Here is a 13,612-nt window from a genome sequence, read left to right on the forward strand (position 1 = left end):
AATCCCAGTACTTCAGGATGCCCAGACAGGAGAATTACTTGAGCCCAGAAGTTCAAGCCCAGCCTTGGCAACACAGTGAGACCCCATCTCTACAAAAATAAAATTAGCCAGGCTTAGCGGGCACACCTGTTGTCCCAGCTACTCTGGAGGCTGAAGTGGATTACCTGAGCCTGGGCTGTCGAAGCTACAGTGAGCCATGAGTGTGCCACTGCACTCCAGCAGGAGAAACAGAGCAAGATCCTGTCTCAAAAGAAAAAAAAAATGGCTGGGTGGGGTGGTTCACGACTGTAATCCCAGCACTTTGAGAGGCTGAGGTGGGTGGATTGCTTGAATCCAGGAGCTCCAGACCAGCCTGGGCAACATGGCTAAACCCTGTCTCTACTAAAAATACAAAATGTAGTGGCGTGTGCTGGCGCAGCCTGTAGTCCCAGCTATTCTGGGACCTGAGGCAGGAGAATTGCTTGAGCCCAGGAGATCAAGGCTGCAGTGAGCCATGATCACACCACGGCACACCAGCCTGGGAGACAGAAGTGTTTTCCCTGCTTGGCACATTAGTTTCTCCTGCTTTGAGGCCATCTTCATGTGACCACTCAGAACCTAGGGCAGGCCAAGAGGAAGAGAGTGTAGGGTTCCCTTGCTAGCTTGGCTTTAAAGCAACATTGTCCAGTAACTATGCTTGCGGGAAGTATGCACAATGCTTCTGTAAGCCCAGAGATTTTACAGAGCCTTCGAGACCCAGTCAAAGCAGTCTTACGCGATGGCTGCCTTCCTGGGATAGCAAGTTTTAAATAGTAAATGACTGTAAAGAAACTCATTAGGGAAGGCATATTTTACCTCCTTTTCTGTCGTCATTATAATAGAGGATTCAATCAAGTTTAATTTATTCAGCCAGGTGCCCGCGGAAGCCGCCTCGTTTGTTTGGCTTTGTTTTCATGAAATCCCTCGTCACTTGTGTTCCGAGCGTCAGTGAGCTAATCCTGCCCCTCTGTCAGTTCCATGGTAGACAAAGGCCACTAACACAGACTCTCCACAATGAGAACGGGCAGAGAATCTATTGATGTGTCAGTTGCCTGTGAATTATGGCCAAGATATTTGCCCGACATATGGTACAAGGTTATCACGTTGTAAAGGCAACTCATTTGAAGCAAAGCATCCATGCACACCAACAGACACTCGCAACCACGTAGGGTCACAAAAAATTATACCCAAGGACAAATATTCTTTGCATTTGAAGCAAAAACTACATAACAGTAGAGTTAATCTATTGGGAGTATTTTACTTTCTATAGGATAAAAATAAAGATAAAAATTACAGCAGCCATGAGGGATAAAGTGGGAAAACAGCCACGTTTAGTCCTAATCCTCAATCAGAGGACCCCTGTTAGGATAGAGGGACGGGGCCATAGGTAGGAAAGAGTGTTATCACCTGAATCCATTTTATTTTATTTTATTTTTTGAGACAGTCTCGCTCTGTCACTAGGCTGGAGTACAATGGCACGATCTCGGCTCACTGCAACCTCCTCCTCCCAGGTTCAAGCAATTCTGCTGTCTCAGCCTCCTGAGGAGCTGGGATTACGGGCACCTGCCACCATGCCCAGCTAATTTTTGTACTTTTAGTAGAGACGGAGTTTCACCATGTTGGCCAGACTGGTCTTGAACTCCTGACCTCACGATCTGCCCGCCTCAGCCTCCCAAAGTGCTGGAATTACAGGTGTGAGCCACCGTGCCCAGCCTGTTTCATTTGTTATTTTTTAATTTTTGAAACAATGTCTCACTCTGTCTCCCAGGCTGGAGTGCAGTGGTACCATCTCAGCTCACTGAAACCTCCGCCTCCTGGGTTCAAGTGTTTCTCGTGCCTTCGCCTCCCGAGTAGCTGGGATTACAGGCATAAGCCACCTCGCCTGGCCCCTGGACCCATTTTATCCATAGAAAGGAACACGGTGATGCCATGAAGACAGATGTCGTCTGGTCATCTAGCTTTCTGTTAGACACCTCCAGACAGGCCCAGGAAGGTTGGCCTTTGCCTTTGCAGATTCAGAATCTTAAATTAATTAGCAGCAAAGTTAACATTTTTTTTTTTGAGGGTCTCACTCTATTACCCAGACTATAGTGCAGTGGTAAAATAATGGCTCACTGCAGTCTGTACCTTCTAAGCACAAGTGATCCTCCCTCCTCAGCCTCCTGAGTAGCTGGGACCACGGGCTTCCGCCACCAGACCCAGCTAATTTTTTCATTTTTTGTAGAGACGGGGGTCTCACCATGTTGCCCAGGCTGGTCTCAAACTCCTGGGCTCAAGTGATGTTCCTGCCTTGGCCTCCCAAAGTGCTGGGATTACAGGTGTGAGCCACCACACATGGCCTAAACGTATCTTTTTGGGGGACACAATTCAACCCATAAAGGCAATCTCATTATTTCTGCACAAACGATAGTGTAGTGGGCATCTGCTCACACTGCTTCATATCTTTTCTCTTCTTCTGGCACTGCACCTCCCTCCTCCCTTCCTATGGGAAACTTCCTCACCATTCCACACCTGCGAGTCCACACCCTTGGCCACACAGGACTGAGATGTAACCCAAGCTGGGCATGTGACTGGTCAATTAATGACCTTCCCTCAGATTTTTCTAAATGGACCTGGTGGCGGAAGATTCTTTCCTGTCTGGGATGCGGGACTTGGGCACAAAACCTTGGAACTGCAGCAGCTACATCCCCAAATACATGGAGAGAAGTTGTCTGAAAAAAGAGAAGATGAAGCCAACAGGAGGAGAGGAGCTGGGATGAGAGGCAGAGGGCAAGAGCCAGATAGCTTAGAGGTTCTTGATTCCAGCTTTCCTTAAGGTTTGGCCCTGGTGCATCCAGCGTTATGAGAATTAACCAGGTCTCCTTTGTGGTCAACTAGTTTGAATTGGGTTTTTGGAACAAAAAGGGTCCTAGGAGAAACCTGTAGCATAGTGAGGAGGAAAGGGACAGAGCATTAAGTGGATCCTTGAGGTCTTGATCATTTGGGAAAGCCCGAGGAGAGCCCCTGGGGACATACAACATCTTTCCAGAGGAGCAGAGGGCTGGGTGGAGAAGTGGACCCTGAGAAGTAGTTGGGGATCCTTCAGGGACTGAGGCGTGTGGCTCTCTAGGACAGCCAGCATATCAGGAATTTGGGCGTTAAAGATCAATTACAGCCTCTGTGGGACCTGAAGCTATTTAAATTAAAAATGAAAAGGCAAATTATCAGCCGGTGAGGTAGCTCATGCCTGTAATCCCAGCATTTTGGGAGGCCGAGGTGGGCGGATTATGAGGTCAATAGATCAAGACCATCCTGGCCAACATGGTGAAACCCCATCTCTACTAAAAATACAAAAATTAGCTGGGCGTGGTGGCGCATGCCTGTAGCCACAGCTACTTGGGAGGCTGAGGCAGAAGAATCGCTTGAACCCAGGAGGCTGAGGTTGCAGTGAGCCGAGATCACGCCACTGCACTTCAGCCTGGCGACAGAGTGAGACTCGCTCAAAAAAAAAAAAAAAAAAAAGGAAATTATCAAAAAGCTGGTTGGTGAGCCTAGAATCCCAGCCAGGGGGATCTACACAAGCTGACTATATTAGTCCATTCTCTTGTTGGTAATAAAAATGTACCCAAGACTGGGTAATTTATAAAGGAAAGAGGTATAATTGACTCAGTTCCAGTGTGGCTGGGGAGGCCTCAGGAAACTTACAATTATGACAGAAGGGGAAGCAAAGATGTCCTTCTTCACATGGCAGCAGCAAGGAGAAGTGCAGAGCAAAGCCAGGGAAAATAACCCACTCACTATCACAAGAACAGCATGAGGGTCACCGCCCCCGTGATTCAATCACCTTCCACTGGGTCCTTCCCACGACATGTAGGGATTGTGGGAACCACAGGTCAAGATGAGATTTGGGTGGGGACACAGTCAAACTATATAACTGACTTAAATATTTACTGGCATCAGGCTCTGATGTCTAGTTTCACCATCAAGTATGCCTATCAGGAGGACATGAATTTATTCATTCAACAATTATTATTATTATTATTATTATTATTTTATTTTTTTGAGAGGGAGTCTCACTCTGTTGCCCAGGATGGAGTGCAGTGGCCGGATCTCAGCTCACTGCAAGCTCCGCCTCCCGGGTTTACGCCATTCTCCTGCCTCAGCCTCCTGAGTAGCTGGGACTACAGGCGCCCGCCACCTCGCCCAGCTAGTTTTTTGTATTTTTTAGTAGAGACAGGGTTTCACCGTGTTAGCCAGGATGGTCTCGATCTCCTGACCTTGTGATCCGCCCATCTCGGCCTCCCAAAGTGCTGGGATTACAGGCTTGAGCCACTGCGCCCGGCTCAACAATTATTAAAGGCCTACTATGTCGCAGGCACTTTGGTAAGTGTGGGTGGGCACACTGCAGTACACAGAAGACATGTGATTTGTGCTCCCAGGGAACTTTCAGTCTATGGGGAAAAAAGATACTGAACAAATTAATATACCAATAAATGTACAATTATAATTTCAAACTGTAGTAAACATTATGAATGAAAAGTTATGAGAAAGAAGGACAAGGAGGGATGTATTTTATTTTTTATAGAGATGGGGTCTTGCTATGTAACCCAGGCTGATCTGGAACTCCTGGTGTCAAGTGATCCTCCCACCTCAGCCTCCCAAAGTGCTGGGTTTACAGGCATCAGTCACCATACCCAGCAGGACCTATTTTAGATTGGAAGGTTAAGAAAGGTTTCTCTGAGTGGAGAATATGGAGGCCTGAAAGGGAGTAGAAGTTAGCCAGGCAACTAGTGTATGGGGAAGGAGAATGGCAAGGCAAGGCAAGAGGAGGGAAGATAATTCCAGGCAAAGGAAACAGTGTATGCAAAGGCCCTATGGTCAGAAAGAGCTTGGCTATAAATGAAGGAGAAGTGTGGCTGAAGCATAGTTAGGGAGGGAAAAAATGGCTTGAAAAGAGCCTAGAGGAATAGAGAAAGGCCTGAGTAAGGATTCTAGATTCTATCCTAGTGCAATGGAAAGCTACTGACGAATTTTAATTCATGCTCTAAATTACCTTTAAAAAAGACAATTAATGGAAGAAGGACAAAAGAGAAGAGAGACCAGTTAGGAGATTATAGGAGATAGGTAAGGGGAGAGAAGATGCTAGTTTGGACCAGGTGATGGCAGAGAAGTATGGATTTGAGACATGTTGGAGATAGAACCAATGACACTAGACATGGTGTGGATGTGGTAGGTGACGGAGAGGGAGCTATCAAGGATGGCTTCCAGGTTACTGGCTTGTGTTTCTGGGGGTTGGTAGTGCCATTAGCTGAGTTGAGAAGTAACGAAGGATGCTGCAAGGAGAAGGGCAATGAAGATCAAAGACTGGCTTCAGTTTTGTCATGTTAGGTGTCAGATGCCTGTAGGACTTCCAAGTGGAGATATTAAACACTAGTTAGATATATGTATCTCATGATATATGAAAAAACTAGGTTAGTGGTATAAATCTGCGAATCACTGAAAAAACCAATAGGAAGGGGTGAGACTGCCCAAGCAGAAAGTATACAATGAGAAAAGAAGAGGACCCTGAGACTGACATTGGAGGAATTCACTACATTTAATAGTTGGGTACGGCCGGGCGCGGTGGCTCATGCCTGTAATCCCAACACTTTGGGAGGACGAGGCGGGCGGATCACAAGGTCAGAAGATCGAGACCACGGTGAAACCCCGTCTCTACTAAAAATACAAAAAATTAGCCGGGCGTGGTGGCGGGCGCCTGTAGTCCCAGCTACTCGGGAGGCTGAGGCAGGAGAATGGCGTGAACCCGGGAGGCGGAGCTTGCAGTGAGCCGAGATCGCGCCACTGCACTCCAGCCTGGGCGACAGAGCGAGACTCCATCTCAAAAAAAAAAAAAAGAAAATGTTTATTGGGCTGGGCATGGTATCTTGTGCCTGTAATCCCAGTACTTTGGGAGGCCAAGATGGGAGGAACGCTTGAGCCCCAGGAACTCGAGGCCAGCTTGGTCAACATAGTGAGACTCCATGTCTACCAAAAATTAGCCAAGTGTGGTGACTTGCACCTGCAGTCCTAGCTACTCAGGAGGCTGACGTGGGAAGCTGGCTTGAAGCTAGGAGGTCAAGGCTGCCATCAGCCGCGATCGCGCCACTGCACTCCAGCCTGGGCGACAGAGCAAGACCTTGCCAAAAAACGTAAATAAATAAACAGAAAATTTTTTACTGGATTTGGCCAACAGAAGTGCTTCTGATGGCCATATCAAGAGCTTCCTCAGTGGAGTGGTGGGGGTACCACCATCTCCGAATGGCACTTGTGAGTGAGTGTCCTGAATTTGTCATTTGGGAATCTTTCATAGATCAATTGTCACTGCAAATTATTCAGCTCATGTCCTCACAAGTTCAAGGGAGACTAAGAAACAGTCTGGTTCCTGTGGACACTCAGACTAGTATTATGCATTTATTAACTGCAATTAGCCAGGAACAGGCCGAGATCGTGCCATTTCACTCCAGCCTGGGCAACAAGAGTGAAACTCCGTCTCAAAAGAAAGAAAAAAAAAAGAAAGAAGAAAGAAAAAGTTTCCTCGCAACTTTATTTTCTGAGTATGGTGTTTGAAGTTTAAGTGAGACCATGGGTATGAAATTCCCCTGGAGAAGGGTAAAGCCACGTTGCCCTGTGATGTGTTACTGCTGGCGCTGGAAGGGAACTGGCAGCTCATCGCGCTATCTGGGAACTCAGGACCTGTGAGCCAGGACCTCATCTCCCCCGAAGCTGCTGTGCCTACCTGCACCCCCTAACTGCAGCACTATGCTTATTAAATGATCCATCTCTCTCTTATCACACCAAGGAGATTAAAGCCCAGGTTGATCCTCCCTTGTTGGCACTAAGTACAAAATGTCTTGGGAGATGTTCACTGCGTGGGTAAGCTGTCGGACTCCTCCACACACACTTAGTACAGACAAACTGAGAAGAGGCAACCTTTTCTCAGGAAATTATCTGGTATAAACTAAGTAGGTAAAATCCTGGTTTACAATGCAGATTAATGAAGCCTGCCATGTTTGAATTCAAGAGACCTGAGTAGGAGCCCATTTCCACCACTTAACTAGCTGTGAGACTGGCAGTGTGCTACTTCATTTCTCTCAAGCTCATTTAGCTCAGTGATAAAATGAGGATGATAAGAATAATGCTTAGTTTACAGGGATAGTGTGAGGTAGAGATAAAGTAGATAAAGTAGTTAATGTACTTGGACTAAAGCCCAATAGAGAACATTCATTCTCCCGGTCCCTGAGTCCCACCTTAGCTGTAGGTCTGCAGCTGCATGTAGGAAAGTGGGTTAGAGACCCCTAGAGGTATGAAGAATCCAAGGGAAGTCTTTTGGGAGAGGATGAAGTGCCACCAATCTGGCTCTGGAGAGCCAGGGAGCGTCCTTGAGGCTTGGTGCCCCAGGGGTTGTGGAGAGTGGTCTGCATGTTTAGTAAGTTTTGGACTGGAGGTTACAAAGCTTGTGTCACCAGTCATTTCTGACACACTAAATAAAGTCTGTCATATTGGTTTCTAAGTTCAAGATTTTAATTCACCTTGGAGGACCAAAAAGCATTTTGCAGCTAGATTCACTGCTGGGTGCTATTCTGTTTCCCATGCTTTTCATTTGTCAGAACCAGTTCATCGAGACTAAAGACTAATGCCAGTGCTTTTGGCTTGTCTGGAGAAAACAAAGCCATTAATGGTAGTTACCATATTAATTGCAGAAAGTGCTTATTTAAGTTTCTGTTGGCAACAAGTTACCAATCTAACAGAGTAAGTGAAGTGCGTCCAGGCCAGGCGGGGTTTTTAATCTTCATGCTTCAGGTTTTTGTTGTTGCAGTTGCCAAAACGCCAAGCTTATAATTTACAAGTCGTATCCACATGTCCCTTAGAAAGAAACCCAAACCTAAAAATAGAAATGAAACTCAGGAAAACATCAACCCAGATAAATAAATCTTATGTCAAATGGAGAAAACTTGTAAACCTGTGCTCACGGTTACATTAATTGCTTAAATTTCAATTGACTGAAGCAAGTGCATTAACCAGTCAGCATGTCCCTGCCCAAACAAAGGCGGCAATTCTTCATGTTTCAGAAAAATTTCTCACAGAATTTCTTGCTCTTTTTTTTTTTCTTCTATCTTTTTTTTTTTTTTTTTTTTTTTTTCTGAGATGAAGTCTCGCTCTCATTGCTCAGGCTGGAGTGCAGTGGCGTGATCTCGGCTCACTGCAACCTCCACCTCCTGGGTTCAAGCGATTCTCCTTCCTCAGCCTCCTCAGTAGCTGCGATTACACGCGTGCACCACCATACCCGGCTAATTTTTGTATTTTTAGTAGAGCCAGGGTTTCGCCATGTTGGCCAGGCTGGTCTCAAACTCCTGACCTCAGGTGATCCACCCACCTCGACCTCCCAAAGTGCTGGGACTATAGGCATGAGCCACTGTGCCTGGCCTCTTGCTCTTTTTTCTACTCTTGTCAGTGACTGATTATTCATTTCTTGGTCAACAGACTGCTCTTTCTAACAGGCAGGGTAATACTTCATTGGGATTACTTTTATCTCAAGTATTGTATGTATAGGGCCAAGGTCATTGGTAATCCCTATGCAGACCTTCCTTACATAGCCACACATTGCATCCCTAACCCCAACCAGTTGTTAGAAATATGTGTGCAATTGTTAAGAGTAGGACAAGGGAAGAATGTGGATGCAAAACACTGCCTCCAAGCCTAAAAACTTTGGACATTCTTTTCCTTTCTTTCTTTTTTCTTTTTCTTTTCTTTTCTTTTTTTTTTTTTAGACATGGTCTCGCTCTGTCACCCAGGCTGGAGTATAATGGTGCAGGTATGGCTCATCTTGCCTCAGCCTCCCAAGTAGCTGGGACTACAGGTGTGCACCACCATACCTGGCTAATTTATTGTTTTTTTGTTTGTTTGTTTGTTGTTGTTGTTGTCATTTTTCAAGACAGAGTCTCCCTCTGTCACCCAGGCTGGAGTGCAGTGGCTCGATCTCGGCTCACTGCAACCTCCATCTCCTGGGTTCCAGCGATTCTCCTGCCACAGCCTTCTGAGTAGCTGGGATTACAGGCGCCTACCACCATGCCTGGCTAATTTTTGTGTTTTTAGTACAGACAAGGTTTTGCCATGTTGGCCAGGCTGGTCTTCAACTCCTGACCTCAACTGATCCACTCTCCTCTGCTTCTCAAAGGGCTGGAATTACAGGCGTGAGTCACCATGCCCAGGCTGTAATGTTTTTAATCAAACACTAATCTAGGTGTTGCTGTGAAGGTAGCCTGTGGTTAATGTCTACAATCAGCTGACTTTAAGTAAACTATCTTCAATAATGTGAATGGACCTCATCCAACCAATTGAAAGTGTAGAAGAGAAAAAGCTTCTCAAGTTCTTTCTTTCCTTCTTTCCTTTCCTTCCTTCCTTCTGTCTTTCTTTTTCTTTCTCTCTCTTTCTTCCTTCCTTCCTTCCTCTCTTCCTCTCTTCCTCTCTTTCTCTTTCTCTCTTTCTCTCTTTCTTTCTTTTTTGAGATGGAGTTTTGCTCTTGTCTCCCAGGCTAGAATGCAATGCTGTGATCTCGGCTCACTGTAATCTCCACCTCCTAGGTGCAAGGTGATTCTCTTGCCTCAGCCTCCCGAGGAGCTGGGATTATAGGCGCTTGCCACCATGCCTGGCTAATTTTTGTATTTTTAGTAGAGATGGGGTTTCGCCATGTTGGCCAGGCTGGTCTCGAACTCCTGACCTCAGGTGATCTGCCTGCCTTGGCCTCCCAAAGTGCTAGGATTACAAGTGTGAGCCACCCCACCCAGCCACTTCTCAGTTTCTTAGATTCGGTAGCTAGGGCCTGCAAATTAAACTCACAAAAGATACCTTAACAGGAGAAAAATAAAAAACAGTTCACACTCACACGTGCAAGGTGTATACAGACGGGAGAATTCTGTGATGAGTAATTCAAAGGGGTGGCTAGAATTTGGGGCTTATATGCCATCTTAATCGGTGAAGGGGAAGGAGAGAAAGGCACTTGTGCAAGAACAAATGACCATTTTGGAAAAATAAATGGGTTTTCAGGGGAACAAACAGGAGATAAGAAAGTTTGTGATAATGGGCCGGGTGTGGTGGCTCACACCTATAATCTCAGCACTTTGGGAGGCCAAGGTGGGCAGATCACTTGAGATCAGAAGTTTGAGACTAGCCTGGCCAACATGGTGAAACCCCATCTCTACTAAAAATACAAAAATTAGCCGGGTGTGGTGGTGGGCGCCTATAATCCCAGCTACTCTGGAGGCTGAGGCAGGAGAATCGCTTGAACTCGAGAGACGGAGGTTGCAGTGAGCTGAGATCCTGCCATTGCACTCCAGCCTGGGCCACAGAGCAAGACTCCATCTCAAACAAACAAACAAACAAAACCCACAAAAATTAGCTGAGCATGATGGCACATGCCTGTAATCCCAGGTATTCAGGAGGCTGAGGCAGGAGAATCTCTTGAACCAGGGAGGCAGAGGTTTCAGTGAGCTAAGATCGTGCCATTGCACTTCAGCCCTGGGCAATAAAGTGAGACTTTGTTCAAAAAAAAAAAAAAAAAAAAAAAGACTTTAAGAGCAAAAACTGAAGTTTCCATTCCACCTTGAGACCTCAAGACTGGAGTGTCACCTCCTGCCCAAGTTCTGAGCTTGCAGCCTGTTGGCCTGCCCTACCAATTTTAGACTTGTTCACTCCTACAATTGCTTACTCTATATATCACATAGATATAGAATAAGAGTGTATATATGGCCGGGCGCGGTGGCTCAAGCCTGTAATCCCAGCACTTTGGGAGGCCGAGGCGGGCGGATCACAAGGTCAGGAGATCGAGACCACAGTGAAACCCCGTCTCTACTAAAAATACAAAAAAATTAGCCGGGCGCGGTGGCGGGCGCCTGTAGTCCCAGCTACTCAGGAGGCTGAGGCAGGAGAATGGCGGGAACCCGGGAGGCGGAGCTTGCAGTGAGCCGAGATCGCGCCACTGCACTCCAGCTTGGGCAACAGCGTGAGACTCCGTCTCAAAAAAAAAAAAAAAAAAAGAGTGTATATACTCCTATTGGTTCTGTTTCTTTGGAAAACCTTGAAAGACACACATCGCAGCCGGGCGCGGTGGCTCAAGCCTGTAATCCCAGCACTTTGGGAGGCCGAGACGGGCGGATCACGAGGTCAGGAGATAGAGACCAGCCTGGCTAAATACGGTGAAACCCCGTCTCTACTAAAAAATACAAAAAACTAGCCGGGTGAGGTGGCGGGCGCCTGTAGTCCCAGCTACTCGGGAGGCTGAGGCAGGAGAATGGCATAGACCCGGGAGGCGGAGCTTGCAGTGAGCTGAGATGCGGCCACTGTACTCCAGCCTGGGCGACAGAGCGAGACTCCGTCTCAAAAAAAAAAAAAAAAAGAAAAAGAAAGACACACATCACACTACTCTGTTTTTTTTTTTTTTTTGAGACAGAGTCTCACTCTGCTGCCCAGGCTGGAGTGCAGTGATGCGTTCTCAGCTCACTGCAACCTCCACCTCCCAGGTTCAAGCTAGTCTCCTGTCTCAGTCTCTCGTGTAGCTGGGATTACAGGAGTGCGCCACCACGCCCAGCTAATTTTTGTATTTTTTTAGTAGAGATGCGGTTTTGCCATGTTGGCCAGGCTCACTTGAACTCCTGACCTCGTGATCCACCCGCCTCGGCCTCCCAAAGTGCTGGGATTACAGGCGTGAGGCACCGTGCCCAGCCCGCACTACTCTGTTTTTGTTGTTGTTGTTTGCTTTTTTTTTTTTTTTTTTTTTTGAGGCGGAGTCTCGCTCTGTCGCCCAGGCTGGAGTGCAGTGGCGCGATCTCGGCTCACTGCAAGCTCTGCCTCCCGGGTTCCCGCCATTCTCCTGCCTCAGCCTCCGGAGTAGCTGGGACTACAGGCACCCGCCACCACGCCCGGCTAATTTTTTTTGTATTTTTAGTGGAGACGGGGTTTCATTGTGTTAGCCAGGATGGTCTCCATCTCCTGACCTTGTGATCCGCCCGCCTCGGCCTCCCAAAGTGCTGGGATTACAGGCTTGAGCCACCGCGCCCGGCCTGTTGTTTGCCTTTTTGAGACAGAGTCTTACTCTCTGTTTTGCAGGCTGGAGTGCAGTGGCGCAATCTGGGCTCAATGTAACCTTCGCCTCCCAGGTTCAATTGATTCTCTTGCCTCAGCCTCCTAAGTAGTTGGGACTATAGGTGCACACTGCCACACCTGGCTAATTTTTATATTTTTAGTAGAGACGGGGTTTCACTATGTTGGCCAGGCTGGTCTCGAACTCCTGACCTCAGTGATCTGCCTGCCTTGGCCTCCCAAAGTGCTGGGATTATTGGCATAAGCCACTGCTCCAGGCTTGAAATATCCTTCTATTGCTCAAGGCCAAGAACAAGTCATCCACCTTTGCTCCTAATTCTACTGCTTTGATTTGAATGTTGATGTCCTCCCCAAACTTACGTGTTGAAATCCTGACCCTTGTAAAAGTGGCTCAGGAGAGCTAGCTAGTTCCTTCTACTATGTGAGGGCACAGCAAGAAGTCTGAAGTCCACAATTCCAGAAGAGAGCATTCACCAGAACCCAACAAAGCTGGCTCTCTGATCTTGGACTTCCCAGCCTCCAAAACTGTGAGCCATACATTTCGGTTGTTTATAAGCCACCCAGAATTATATGGTATTATGTTATAGGAGCCCAAACAGACTAAGACCCGATTGCATGTGGTTTTCCTGAGGACCTTGCTTTCTCAGTCATACTCTCTTTATCTCTGATTTCTTCCTCTCAACCCTTTCCATTTTTTCTTTTTCTTATTCTTATTTATTTTATTTTATTTTTTTGAGACAAGGTCTCACTTTGTCACCCAGGCTGGAGTGCAGTGGCGTGATCTCGGCTCACCACAACCTCTGCCTCCCGAGTTCAAGCGATTCTCCTGCCTCAGCCTCCCGAGTAGCTGGGATTACAGGTGTGTGCCACTACCGCCTGACTAATTTTTGTATTTTTAGTAGAGATGGGGTTTCATTATGTTGGCCAGGCTGGTCTTGAACTCCTGACCTCAAATGATCTACCTGTGTCGGCCTCCCAATCTTTTCATTTTTTCAAAAAATATTTACTGAGTTCCTACCATGCAGAATAGAATACAACCCTATGTCCAAGCCTATGAACATGCTCAAGTTATTCACACAATAAAACATAACAAACACACAAACAAAAAACTTTCCTTGATCTTTCATTCCTCTTTAGCTTCTCTTCTTTCTCATTCCCTCCCCCAGATCAGATCTGATCATCTTCCTCCCTAAACCTGTTCATTTCCTAGCTTCTCAAACTTAGTTCATGTGACCACCATCAAAATTAGAAACATGGGAAATGGGAGGATCACTTGAAGCCAGGAGTTAGGGACAGGCCTGCGTAACATAGTGAGACCCCGTCTCTACATAAAAAACATCAGCCTGAGGCCCGGTTGCGGTGGCTCACGCCTGTAATCCCAGCACTTTGGGAGGCCAAGGTGGGCGGATCACCTGAGGTCAGGAGTTCGAGACCAGCCTGACTAACATGGTGAAACCCTGTCTCTACTAAAAATATAAAA

Source organism: Macaca nemestrina, chromosome 10 (genome assembly GCF_043159975.1).
Source record: "Macaca nemestrina isolate mMacNem1 chromosome 10, mMacNem.hap1, whole genome shotgun sequence".
Taxonomy (NCBI): Eukaryota; Metazoa; Chordata; class Mammalia; order Primates; family Cercopithecidae; genus Macaca; species Macaca nemestrina.